The following is an 8,468-nucleotide window of genomic DNA, read 5'->3' as shown; positions in this document are numbered from 1 at the left end:
TCAATAACATGTCTCATGTTCATTATTCTTTCAAGAGTCAACATATTTAACATTCAAGAATATCAAATTCCAAAGACATATGCACTGTTCAAGCATTCATTCAGAAGGCAGAAAGCATTGCCACCACATGTAATTAATCAGAATTTCTTGTATTAAAAACTCAAAAAATATTGCATCCTTATCCTAAAGAAAATCTTCTATTTTATTCATGTTTAATGATGATGAGAAAAATAAATTATAGCTTAATTGGAGATAAAATAACTACTAATTACTACTATAACTACTAAGGTAGAACTCAAATAAGAACAATTATCACAGAGTTAAGGCTAAGATTAGGGATCAACAACCTTGAGTTTGGGATGTGGATGTTCCTCTAGTCTGTGGAGTGCTTGGTCCTTCAAGAGATAACTTCTGACGCTTCAGTTCCTTTAAGTCACGCCCTTGCTCTTCTTGTTCCCTGAGCAGTTTGCAGAGCATACTATTTTGATTTTGCTGTTCTTCCTTTATTTGGTCTATAGATTCTTGCAACTTGGTAACAGATGCTTCAAGCTATTCCCAATATTCAAATTGAGGGACTTCTGGGAGGAATTCTTGCGCCCTCCTCTTGGTGGGGTCATCCTGCATTTGTTGTTTTTCCATTGTGATTTTAGTGATTGGTTTCTCCACTGAGATATACTCTGTTATTCCCATCTTTACTCCAACATCTTTGCAGAGCATAGAGATTAAGCTTGGATAAGCCAACCTGGCATCCTTGGAGTTCTTGTTAGCAAGTATGTAAAATTCAGATGGGATCAGTTGATGAACTTCTACTTCTTTTCCAAACATAATGCAATGGATCATCACTGCTCTTTTAACAGTGACTTCAGAACGGTTGCTTGTGGGCAATATAGAACGCCCAATGAAGTCCAGCCAACCTCTGGCGACTGGTTTGAGATCTTCTCTCTTGAGTTGATTTGGGAAACCCTTGCTGCTGGTGGTCCACCTGGCTCCAGGGATGCATATATCCTCTAGAATCTTATCCAGGCCCTTGTTTGTTCTCATCATTCTCCTATTGAAGGAGTCTGGGTCATCTTTCAGCTGAGGTAGCTTAAAGATCTTCCTGATTTTGTCAGGGTGGATGTGAACAATCTTTCCTCTGACCAAAGTTCGATAGTCATAGAGGGCAGTTCCAGATATTCTCTGCCTGTCTGTTTGCCACAGATTAGCGTAGAATTCCTGAACCATATTCCTTCCCACTTTCGTTTCAGGATTAGCTAGGACTTCCCAGTTCCTGTTTCGAATCTGCTATTGGATCTCCGGATATTCATCTTCTTTCAGATCGAACTTGACTTCCGGGATCACTGATCTTAGACCCATTATTTTGTAGTAATGGTCTGAATGTTCTTTGGTTAAGAACCTCCCTTGATTCCAAAGTGGTTTTAGAATGCTCTCTTTCTTGCCTCTTGGAGTGGGTTGTTTTCCTTTAGGAGCCATGATCTTAGTGGGTATGGTTTAGTGATCACGGATAAACACACCAAACTTAGAGGTTTGCTTGTCCTCAAGCAAAAGAAAAGAAAGGAGATGGGTAGAAGGAGAGCTTGTGTCGAATGGTGGATGAGAGGGGGGCCGAATGCGGTTTTAAAAAGGGAGGGGGTGGGATTTTCGAAAATATTAAAAAGATAAGATAGAAGATATGATTTAAAAAATATGATATGAAAAGATGTGATTTAAAATTGAAAAGATATGAAAGATATTTGAAAAGATAAATTTGGATTTTGAAAAGGATAATGTGGAGATTTGAAAAAGATATTGATGAGTTGAAAAGATTTTAGAAGGAAAAGAGATAAATTTGTTTTGGAAAATTTGAAAAAGAGTTAGATTGGATTGAAAAAGTATTTGTGTTTATGTTGAATGCCAGGAACTCCTTTGTCACTGGGCGTTTTTCTGAACGCCCAGGATGCTGTAAATCTGGCGTTAAACGCCCAGAAGGAGCTTCTTTCTGGCGTTCAACGCCCAGAAGATGCTTCTTTCTGGCGTTCAATGCCCAGTGGATGCTTCTTTTGGGCGTTGAACGCCCAATTGTGCCTCTTACTGGCGTTTTCTTGCCAGTGAGCTCTTTTTCTCTGTTTTGTGTGCTGAATCCTTCTGTAACCCTGTAAACTTATGCAATTGACTCTTTACCTTAGTATCAATGAACTTTATATAAACAAATAAAATCAAGAATAGGGCAAAATGCTAGAGGAAGTGATGCCAATGGCTGGGTTGCCTCCCAGCAAGCGCTTCTTTATTGTCTTTAGCTGGACCTTGCTAAGCTTTTTAATCTAGCCTCAGCCTTGAGCATTCTTGCTCAACATTACCTTCAATATAATGTTTGATTCTCTGTCCATTAACAATGAACTTCCTATCAGAGTCAATGTCTTGAAGCTCCACATAACCATATGGTGATACACTTGTAATCACATATGGTCCCCTCCACCGGGACTTCAGTTTCCCGGGGAATAGCCTGAGCCTAGAGTTAAACAACAGAACCTTTTGTCCTGGTTCAAAGATTCTAGAAGATAGCTTGCTGTCATGCCATCTTTTTTATTTCTCTTTATAAAGCTTGGCATTTTCGAAAGCAGTGAATCTGAATTCCTCTAGCTCATTCAGCTGGAGCAATCTTTTTTCTCCAGCTAGTTTGGCATCAAAGTTTAGGAATCTGGTTGCCCAGTAGGCCTTATGTTCCAGTTCCACGGGCAGGTGACAAGCCTTACCATACACAAGTTGGTACGAAGAGGTCCCTATAGGAGTCTTGAATGCTGTTCTGTAAGCCCACAGAGCATCATCCAAGCTTCGTGCCCAATCCTTTCTACGGGTACTTACAGTCCGTTCCAGGATTTTTTTAGTTCTCTGTTAGAAACTTCAGCTTGCCTATTTGTCTGTGGATGATATGGAGTCGCCACCTTGTGGCGAATCCCATATCGGACCATGGCGGAGTAAAGCTGTTTGTTGCAGAAGTGAGTGCCCCCATCACTGATTAGAACCCTAGGGACACCAAATCTGCTGAATATATGTTTTTGGAGGAACTTCAATACTGTTTTAGTATCATTGGTGGGTGTGGCAATGGTCTGTACCCATTTTGATACATAGTCAACTGCCACCAGAATATAAATGTTTGAGTACGATGGTGGGAAAGGCCCCATGAAATCAATTCCCCATACATCAAACAACTCAATCTCCAAGATTCCTTGTTGAGGCATGGCGTAACTATGAGGCAAATTACCAGTTCTCTGGCAACTGTCACAGTTACGTACAAACTCTCGGGAATCTCTGTAGAGTGTAGGCCAGTAGAAACCACATTGGAAGACCTTGGTGGCTGTTCGCTCACCTCCNNAAAATGATCATTTCTGGTGGCTGTATTGAGCCTTCTGTAATCAATACACATGCGCCACCCTGTAACTGTTCTTGTAGGAACTAGTTCATTTTTTTCATTATGAACAATTGTCATGCCTCCCTTTTTAGGGACAACTTGAACAGGACTCACCCAAGGGCTATCAGAAATAGGATAAATAATTCCAGCCTCTAGTAATTTAATGACCTCTTTCTGCACCACTTCCTTCATGGCTGGATTTAGCCGCCTCTGTAGTTGAACCACTGGCTTAGCATCATCCTCCAATAGGATTTTGTGCATACATCTAGCTGGGCTTATGCCCCTAAGGTCACTTATGGACCACCCAAGAGCTGTCTTGTGTGTCCTTAGCACTTGGATTAGTGCTTCCTCTTCCTGTGGATTTAAAGCAGAGCTTATGATCACTGGAAAAGTATCACCTTCTCCCAGAAATGCATATTTCAGGGATGGTGGTAATGGTTTGAGCTCGGGTTTAGGAGGTTTTTCCTCTCCCTGAGGAAATTTCAGAGGCTCTTTCAATTCCTCTGAATCCTCTAGATCAGGCGGAACATCTTTAAAAATGTTTTCCAGCTCTGATTCGAGACTCTCAGCCATGTTGATCTCCTCCACCAGAGAGTCAATAAGATCAACTTTCATGCAATCTTTTGGTGTGTCTGGATGCTGCATGGCATTGACAGCATTCAACTTAAACTCATCCTCATTGACTCTTAGGGTTATTTCCCCCTGTTGGACGTCAATGAGAGTTCGTCCAGTTGCTAGGAAAGGTCTTCCTAGAATGAGAGTAGCACTCTTGTGCTCCTTCATTTCCAGCACAACAAAGTCAGTGGGAAAGGTGAATGGCCCAACCCTGACAATCATGTCCTCAATCATGCCTAATGGGTATTTAATGGAGCCATCAGCAAGTTGGAGACATATCCGGGTTGGTTTAACTTCTTCAGTTAAACCAAGCTTTCTGATGGTGGATGCAGGTATTAGGTTGATGCTTGCCCCAAGATCACATAAGGCTGTCTTGGTGCAGTTACCCTCTAATATGCATGGTATCAGAAAGCTTCCGGGATCTTTAAGCTTTTCAGGAAAGCTTTTCAGAATGACTGCACTGCATTCTTCAGTGAGGAGAACTCTTTCAGTTTCTCTCCAATCCTTCTTATGACTTAAGATTTCTTTCATAAACTTGGCATAAGAAGGTATTTGCTCAAGTGCCTCTGCAAATGGAATCTTTATTTCAAGAGTCCTGAGATAATCTGCAAAGCGAGCAAATTGCTTATCCTGCTCCTCTTGGCGGAGTTTTTGAGGATAAGGTATCTTGGCTTTATATTCCTCAACCTTGGTTACTGCAGGTTTATTTCCTACAGAAGTGGTTGAAGAAGCCTTTTTGGAGGGGTTGTCATCAGCACTTGTGTGTGTCTGATCCCTCACTGGCATTTGAGTGCCAGGGTTGGAAGCTGGAGTGACGTTAGACGCCAAACCTGTGCTTCCTTTGGGCGTTCAACGTCAGTTCCTTGCTTGTTTCTGGCGTTGAACGCCAGTCCCGAGCATGGTTTGGGCGTTCAGCGCCAGTCTTCCACCCAATCTCTAGCGTTTTAGCGCCAGAATTATTTCTCTCCGGGCTCTTACTGTCCTCAGATGGAATTTGGGTAGTTTTCTCATCAGCTGTTTTCATGTCTTTATGCTAGCCTTAGGTTGGTTATTTAACCACCTCTTAGCTTGGTCTTTTACAGCAAATGGGAATAGTAATAATCTGTAGACATCCTGATCTACTTCCTTATCATGTACTGTGTCAGCAATTTATAAAAACTGTGCCAGAAACTCTGTAGGTTCTTCCTGTGGAAGACCGGAATACTGACAACTTTGCTGCACCATGATAATGAGCTGATGATTCAACTCAAAGCTACTGACTCCAATGGAGGGTATACTGATACTACTCCCATATAAAGCAGTAGTGGGGTTAGCATATGACCCCAGAGTCCTTCTGACGAAAATTATAGAAAGATTAACAAGAAAACACCAAACTTAAGGTTTGGCACAAGATCAAGAAAAATTATTTTTGAAAAAGATTTTTAATAAAACCGGTGCCCAATCATCAAGAACATAAACCAATGCTCTAGCCAATTGAGCTGTAAATGTAACACTTGTTTTGAAGAAGTAATTTTTTTATAACTAAGAATGAAATATTTTTTTTTGAAAAATTAAAATTAAAAAAAAAAGAAAATAAGGATTTTAAAAAGAAAATTTCAACCAAAAACAATAATAGAAGACTCTAAACCAAAAAGAAAAAAAATTTTCCTAATCTAAGTAACAAAATAAACTGTCAGTTGTCCAAACTCGAACAATCCCTGGCAACGGCGCCAAAAACTTGGTGCACGAAAATTACTTCACACTATGTAATTTCGCACAACTAACCAGCAAGTGCACTGGGTCGTCCAAGTAATACCTTACGTGAGTAAGGGTCGATCCCACGGAGATTGTTGGTTTGAAGCAAGCTATGGTTATCTTGCAACTCTTAGTCAGGATATTAATTTGTGGTTATCAATTGACTTGCAAATGAACAAGGGAGCATGAATTAAAGGTTACTTGTTATGCAGTAAATGAGAATATGTTGGAGTTTTGGAGATGCTTTGTCTTTTGAATCTCTGCTTTCTCCCTATTTTATTCTTCACGCACGCACGTCCCTCCTATGGCAAGCTGTGTGTTGGTAGATTACCGTTGTCAATGGCTACCATCCTTCCTCTCAGTGAAAATGGTCCAGGTGCACTGTCACCGCACGGCTAATCATCTGTAGGTTCTCGATCATACTAGAATAGGATTTACTATCCTTTTGCGTCTGTCACTACGCCCAGCACTCGCGAGTTTGAAGCTCGTCACAGTCATCCAATCCCAGAATCCTACTCGGAATACCACAGACAAGGTTTAGACTTTCCGGATTCTCAAGGATGCTGCCAATGGATTCTAGCTTATACCACGGAGATTCTGATTAAGGAATCTAAGAGATACTCATTCAATCTGATGTAGAACGGAGGTGGTTGTCAGACACACGTTCATGGATTGAGGAAGGTGATGAGTGTCACGGATCATCATCTTCTCTATAATTAAGCGTGAATGAATATCATAGATAGGAACACGCATGTGTGAATGGAAAACAGAAATAGTTGCATTAATTCATCAAAACACAGCAGAGCTCCTCACCCCAACAATGAAGTTTAGAGACTCATGCCGTCAGAGATTACAAAGTTCAGATCTAAAATGTCATGAGATACAAAATAAATCTCTAAAAATTGTTTAAATACTAAACTAGTAACCTAGGTTTACAGAAAATGAGTAAACTATGATAGATAGTGCATAAATCCACTTCTGGGGCCCACTTGGTGTGTGCTGGGGCTGAGACTAAAGCTTCTCACGTGCCTGGGCTGTTTTGGGCGTTCAACGCCAGGCTGTAACCTGTTTCTGGCGTTGAACTCCAACTTGTAACGTGTTTCTGGCGCTGGACGCCAGACTGCAACATGGAACTGGCGTTGAATGCCAGTTTATGTCGTCTATCCTTGAGCAAAGTATGGACTATTATATATTGCTGGAAATCCCTGGATGTCTACTTTCCAACGCAATTGAAAGAGCATCAATTGGACTCCTGTAGCTCCAGAAATTCCATTCCGACTACAGAGAGGTTAGGATCCAACAGCATCAGCAGTCCTTTTTCAGCCTGAATCATATTTTTGCTCAGCTCCCTCAATTTCAGCCAGAAAATACCTGAAATTATAGAAAAACACACAAACTCATAGTAAAGTCCAGAAATATGAAATTAACCGCAAAAAGCGTATAAAATATCCGCTCATCACGTACCCTCCCTGGATATGTTGTATTCTCAGGCTGGAGTCTCCTTTGACATGGAGTTTCTTGATACCAATTTCTTGAGCCATCTTTAGACTGAGCGTTGGAGCTTCATACTCTGCCTCATTGTTAGTGCAAGAGAAATCCGATCGAAACATGAAAGATAGATTTCTTCCACGGGAGTCTGTAAGGACGACTCCTGCCCCCTCCTTGTGGATTCGAGGGTGTTCCGTCAAACATGAGGGTCCATGTTTCCTCTTCATTGCAAGCATGAACAATCTCTATTGTTCTTGGAATTTGATCTGACAACTCTTCAATGGTTGCTTTTTCAGGACAAATTGACAAGAGGTCAGCCAAAGCTTGGCTCTTAATGGTGGTAGGTGTTACCAATTTCACATCATATTCGCTTATTTGGAGTGCCCAACGACTCATTCTTCCAGTCAACATTGGCTTTTTGATTAAAAATCTGAGACCTTCATTTTTTGATACGACTTCTACTTGGTGTGCTTGAAAGTAGTGTTGGTATCTTTGTGAGGATCAACATTGGCTTTTCGATAAAAAATCGGAGGCCTTCATTTTTTTATACAACTTCTACTTGGTGTGCTTGAAAGTAGTGTCAGTATCTTTGTGAGATGTGCACCAGAGCGAGGCAATGTTTCTCTGGTAAGGAGTATCTTTGTTCTGACCCTTTCATGGCTCTACTGACATAGGCAATGGGTTTCTTTTTTACTTCTCCTTCTTGTACAAATAACCCGCTAACTGCTTCTTCTCCTACCGCTAAGTATACCTTTAATGGTGCACCAGGTTGAGGGGAAGTCATGGTGTGAGTGGATGTGAAAACGCCCTTGATCTTATCCATCACAGCTTGGTGGTGTTGTTCCCACTTAAAGGTGTTCTTCTTTTTTTAACAAAGGTCTTAGGGGTCCTAAGAGCTCCCCTAATGCTGGTATGAATCTTCGAATGTACCCCAGCTTGCCTATGAACTTTTGGAGTCCCTTGATGTTTTTCGGGGGTTCCATGTCTTGGACAGCTTTAATCTTATCCTCATTAGCCGAAATGCCTCCTTTGTGGACTCTAAATCCCAAGAACTTTCGAGAGGACACCCCGAAGGCACATTTCATGAGGTTCATCTTGAGTCTATACTTTTTGCATCTAGTGAACACAGCTCTGAGGTGTTCTGTGTGTTGCTTCTTGGATGTTGATTTGACAACCAAATCATCTACATAGTCTTCCACGAAGTCATGCATTTTGTCGTGGAATATAGCAGTCATGGCTCTTT

Source organism: Arachis ipaensis, chromosome B05, assembly GCF_000816755.2.
Source record: "Arachis ipaensis cultivar K30076 chromosome B05, Araip1.1, whole genome shotgun sequence".
Lineage (NCBI taxonomy): Eukaryota > Viridiplantae > Streptophyta > Magnoliopsida > Fabales > Fabaceae > Arachis > Arachis ipaensis.
Note: the sequence above shows the minus strand (reverse complement) of the source record.